Genomic DNA, 6,680 nt, shown 5'->3' with positions numbered 1-6,680 from the left:
TTTTCATATATTATTGTTATTGGTATATACATATATTTACCAAAATTTTGTTGTTATTAGATTCATAAAAAAAATTATTATTTTTTATTGTAGATATAGATCGAATTCATTGTTCACAAAACAAACGCATGCATGATAGTTATGGAGTTGAAATTTTAGTCTTTGTTGTTAATAGTTTAGTTTATGAATATATCGAGTACTAACCTTATCGAACGAATCTGACTTGATATAATATTATGTCATAAATATCGTTTACTTCATTGAATGAAATAAATAAAAGATGTGTAATATGAGTTATAAGAAAATAAAATATAAAAACAAACCGTACATCATAATATATTATATGATGTTTATAACATGATTTTAAAATGACGTATTAATTTTTGTAAATTATAGTGTAATGATCAAAATACCCTCATTGTATAATTTTTGAAATTATATTTTATAAAAAAAATAATTAGATAATTAATTAAATATATATAAAAGTACATGATTAAAATCACATCAATTCAAAAATATCAAATATAATATTTTATGATTATTATATTTGACTTTTCAAAGATGTCATATTGCATTAAAAAGTAATTAATACATGACAATACGTAAATTCTCATTGAAGAACGATTAACGGGCAATTGACATCAAATCATTGACCATTTTTAAAATAATGTTAAACTTTTGTGATGCAGCTAAAATAAACGAGTCACGTAGACTGTGCACGCGAAATCCGATTGATTAGTAAACTGGCTCACTTGGCACGTAAATGAGCTCACTTGGTTGGTAAACGGATCCACGTAAACAATACACAGTTAATTTACGGGGCATCACCTAAGTCACGAACACTCGTGATCAATTGGGCTTCGGGAGGGTTCCCGACGTAGACACTCCGACGCTCAAGTCAGTAAGCAGTTCAAAGAAAACTCAGAGAACAAGAGGGACCAAGATCACCTACAGTGGTACCACCACTGTAGGTGATGCTGTGCCTATTTTTTTTATTATTTTTTCCATTTTTTTTTTCTACTTTTTTTCCTCCATTTTTTTTTCTTTTGTTTTCCCTCCATTTTTTTTCTTCTTTCACAAATATTAGCCAACAATTTTATATAAAATAATATAAACATTTTAATTATTTTATGTTAAATTAATAATTTTGTCATTAAAAATTACTATATTAAATTTTTACATGTGAAAAATCGTATAATTTTTTTCGAATTTGATGAGTATTATTAATTTTATTTTTCAATGAACAAAATTTTTAACAATATAAAACTATTAACATGTTAATGCTTAAATTAAAATTTAGAACATTCCAGCATGCAATATCAAAAATTAAAATTCAACACCACATTTCCATCAAAAATAAATAATTCATATGTTTTGAGACTTCATTTCAACTAACAATGTAAATCGGCTATTTTTTAAATAAAAAACTACTCAAGAACATTAATGGATATATCTCTATTGAAATCCATGCTTCAAGAGAATGGTGAGGATGATCAAATTATGTCTACATTAAATAAGAATAAATATTATAAAATCAATTTTACTATATAAGAATTAATATTTTTTTGGCTTAAGATTTTTAACCACTAAAAAATTTCTAGATATCATTAAAATTCATATCATCAATAATTCAGCGAAATTGAATTGACACAATAAGAGTTTCATATCAATAGCACCGTAAAAATGCAAACCAACAAAATCAAATAAAAAATTCGATAGCCAAACAATTAGAGAAAAAATTAGACATTTAAATAAACAAGAAAATCGAACCTTGTATGTTATAGTATTTCATGTAAAATTTAAAAATAATAATAAAATTAAGTGAGAGAGAAAAAATGAGAAAAAAAAATAAAATAGACAAAAGAATACGAGATGAAATAGCCGAGAAGAAAAGAAAACTGTGTGAATAATATTTGTGGAAGAGGGAAAAATGAGGAAAATATAGGGAAAACAAAAGAAAAAAAGAGAGGGAAAGAAAGTAGAAAAAAGAAAAGAATTAAAAGAATTAAAAAAAAAATAGGCACATCATCACCTACAGTGCTGGTACCACTGTAGGTGATCCGGGTCCGAACAAGAGAAACTTTATAAAAATGAGAGCATACCTTGAATATATATATATCCGGAAAACTCCTCTATTTATAGATTTTTAAGAAAATCTAATGATCTTGAGCTTCTGCAAGCATAATCAATATTTTGGACCTCAAATAGTGCTAAACACAATTGATTTTATCAATCCAACAAATAACTGATGTTATATCCGTCAATTTGCAATGACATGACATCTTCACTTTTGTAGGTACATGGAATATATAGATGGTGGGTTTTGGGTTTCATTAATTGTTTATTAAGGTCCATCATTAGGACTATTTATTGAAGAAACAATGTCCAGCAAGGTATCAGGTTCCACAAGATAAAACTCACAAGATCATCCATTAACCTATAAATATATCAAGTTATTCCCTTAATTCTCAAGACATGTCATGATAAGTTAATTCTTATTTGGTTGTTCAAGCTCTTTTTATTTATGATCATACTAGCTAGAGTGTCGGAGTCGGAGTCGGAGTCGGGGTCGAGGTCGAGGTCGGGGTAGGGGTATCATTTCGTGACACTGCACGAATAACAATCCTTTAAAGTTCTTTGGATTTGGTGGAGCGTCAGCCATACGCAACTATTTTATATCTCGTGAATCAGTGATGAAGGATTTTCGTTTAGTATCATTTCATGACAAGCAGGTAACAACTCTTGAAATTAGTCCTTTGGATTTTCTTGAGCATCACTCGGATTCAATTTTCTAACATTTTCCTAACTTTGACGATATTTTTATTTGGCTACATCGATCGGTGTCCGTTATAGGCCAAAAATATATGTTGAAATTAGTATTTAGGATTGAAAAATTAGCATGGGAAATGAGAAAGATTATTAGATTCCTTTTTTTTTTTGAAATATAGAGTTGATTCGTCGCGTCATTTCAAGGTTTGGAATACGAACTTTGACTAGAAAGAGGAAACATATTTAAGAAGAAAAATTAAATGTAATTAAAACTGAGAAAAATAATGTTCATATGTCTCGCATCGGTTAGATAGAGTTTCTGAGAGTGTATATATAGATTTGGACAACTCCCCTTGAGCTATTTTTTGAGGTCGAATTAGATCAAAGTCTCAATCTTAACATATTATCGAATCTATGTTACACCGTCATGTGTTGAACTGTCTATAGTTGTGTCACTCGTTGTCTTATTAACTTCACGCTCCAAATGTTCATTCTTGGGTTGAGAGGTGTGTTAATTGTCGTACATTCGGTTGGATAAATATCTGGGAGTTGCAAATATAGATTTGAACAATCATCTCCCTTGAGCTAGCTTTTAGATTGAGTTAGATCCAAATCTCAATCTCAACATGGTACCAGAGCTCATGCCTACAGTTTTGTGTTGGACTGTCCATAATTGGACCACCTGTTAATATTTTCACGCATCAGTTGTTCATTCCTAAGTATGAGTATTAAGATGTCTCACATCAATTGGATAGAGTTCCTTGAAGTTGCGTATATAGAATTGGACAATCATCTTCTATTGAGCTAGCATTATCAAAAAAGAATGTTGGACATCAGTTATAAGAAATTTGTCCATATTTTCATGGAATGTTTGCATCTGATAACATTATTCAAGATCATGAAAAGAAAACAGGTCATCTTTCTTCGTTAAATCATTTCTTGGGGATCAAATTAAACACAAGGAAATATTCGAAAGGGATTAAAGAATCGAAACTGAGAAACAGAGAACATGGATGGTAATATACAGTGAAGCGTCAACAGAATCATGGCTGCACAACAAAATATGAGAATATGCATTGATATCAGCGCTATGTATCCATCTTCACATGGATTGCGCAAAAAATTCGTAATTTATGATTTCAAAAGCTTCACGAAATCCCACATGAATACAGTAAAATCAATGGGATTTTTTAAGATACACGAGTTATCTTTGTAGATGATCTTGTCCCATTCTGGATGTGTTGAGAAGCACAGTCTGGAGAACCATGCACCCTTGTTTCCCAAAGAAATGATAATGCAAATACACATATAGCCAAGGAAAACCATTGTCAATTTAAACACCGGTTTCTCAGAGTTTGCTCATATGATGAACGGTAGTTACTATCCTGATGGGAAAATCTTTACTTCCCTTCAAAAGGTTGAAAATTGTTTAAATTTCAATTTCAATTAGTGGTATGAAATTCTCATTCTCCCTAAACCACGCTGGACCGAAAAGATAGATAATACCTGAATCTCTTCAGTTGCAAGTATGAAAGCCTGCTTAGGATATATGCATTCATTACTAGAAATATTGCATTGCCAGTCTTCGAAGAATATGACTAAAACATTTTTTAACTTAGTGAACAAAGCAGAATGAAACAACTCACAGATGTAGGGATGCCCACGAGTACAAAGATCCCGAGCAATGGAGTTCAAAATTCCAAACACGGGACTTTCATTCACGTACTCAAATATTGAACCAATCTGCACTCCAACATTCAAAATTTCAGATGGATACACACTTGAAAATACTGCTGATCAAAGAGATTAAGAAAACAGGCACCATAATCCCAATATATAGATAGTTGCTTGTTATCAGCCACTCTTAGCTAAAAGGATATTTCATCCGGCTTATAACTTTTCCAAAAAGCAGTCCAAATCTATCCAAATAGCGTATATCTTTTGCTCGATCGAAGTTCTGAAGTGCACTGATGAATTCTTTTGATGAGAGAATGCAAGCTATTGAAATCTTTTGATAAGAGAAAGCAAGCTATTGAAATAGTCGGTAATGAGCAATGACCATATCCAAAACAGATTTACAGTTGAACATAAGGGTCTTTTACTTAACGCGCATGCGTGGTGGGGGGTGTTAAAATAATGAATCATAATGTTGATATTTATTTCAAGTGCAATAAAAATTTAGTGAGAACATGGATAATCTATTACTCAAAATACCAATCTAACTAAATAGACAAAAACTTGTGTGAGATAGTTTCACGAGTCGTATTTTGTGAGACAGCTGTCTTATTTGAGTCATTCATGAAAAAATATTATTTTTTATGCTAAGAGTGTTACTTTTTATTATGAATATCAGTATAGTTGATCCGTTTCATAGATAAAGATTCGTGAGACCGTCTCACAAGAAACATATTCAACTATATATACCACATTTTTCTTTCTATATATAAAATTAATAACTTTAGTTTAAAATGATTTTTTACAAAAAAATATTACTTCTCTAATTTTTCTATAGAACACACACATCAAATATGTCACAGTCCACTAGTTTTTTAAAGATTAAAACATCACCTAACTATTTTAATAACTTGGTTAATCTATTTTTTAAAATAAAATAAATACTTTTAACTTCCTTATATTTCTATAACAATTTATTAATATTCAATATCTTCCTAAAAAATCAATTTCAAATATTAAAGAAAATCAGTTAAATACATATAAGAACTTTCATTTATTTTAATTTTTTCCTTATAAATATCTCTCTAACTTCTTCACATTTCTCAATCAACTTAAATATTTATCACACATAAAATTTTCATAATATTTATATATAATTTTTTACGCACACAACGTAAGTATTCAACCCCAAATCTATATTATTATTATATTATTAAGTATGAGACATTCAGAGTAAAATGACTCGATTTCCTAATAATGCCCTCAACGTTATGGAAACATTAGAAAACGGTTTTGAGCAAGTGATATTTAGTTAGGAAGCCAATTTTCCTGGCATAATTTCATTAACTACCTCCAAATTTTTTGCTTCCCACTCTTTCAGTATGGTCAGATAAATTTGAGAATAAAATTAAATGAGATGATCGACCAATTTAAGGGAAATATTTGTCTCGTGACTATCGTTTGCACCAATTCGTTATATTTTGGTTTTCTTACGCTATATCTATAGTGTTTATCACTCACGATATGAAGAAATTGTGACTTTTATATAATAATTCCAAGATGTCAGCTTCTATCAAAATATGATAGACTCACGTGATCTAATGATATTAAAATATAAGGAGAATTAATGTCAGCTTCTATTAAAATACGATAGACTCACATTATCTAATGATATTAAAATATAAAGAGAATTGTTTCAAGTATAACACAGATTACATTGTAAGATTCTATAATTTTTGAATGTATCTAATGATATTAAAATATAAAGAGAATTGTTTCAAGTATAACTCAGATTACATTGTAAGATTCTATAATTTTTGAATGTAAAATTATTTTATCAAGTCAAATTTGGTAAGTTTAACAACCATGTTTTAATATATATTTTTTTAAATGAAAGACCAATTTCATAAAATCTAAAACTATAGGACTAAAATTGGGTATTGTCCTTATACAATAAAAAAAAAAAATTATGAGACCGTATCTTGTGAGATGGATTTGCAAACTAACTCGACTTATGAAAAATAATATTTGTTTATGTTAAAAACAATTTTTTTTGAAGTATGGACAAAATGTCTCAAAAGATTACAAATTTTTTTATGATATCGTATTTTGTGACATTAATTTTCGACCTGACTCGACTCATGAAAAAATAAAAAATATTATTTTTTTAAGATATGGACCAGACGTCTCAAGAGAGAGAAAAAATATTTAATTATTTTGATTTTTTTTTGGTGAAA

The sequence above is a fragment of the Primulina eburnea genome, chromosome 1 (genome assembly GCF_022965805.1).
Source record: "Primulina eburnea isolate SZY01 chromosome 1, ASM2296580v1, whole genome shotgun sequence".
Classification (NCBI taxonomy): domain Eukaryota; kingdom Viridiplantae; phylum Streptophyta; class Magnoliopsida; order Lamiales; family Gesneriaceae; genus Primulina; species Primulina eburnea.
This window is presented reverse-complemented; position numbering follows the sequence as displayed.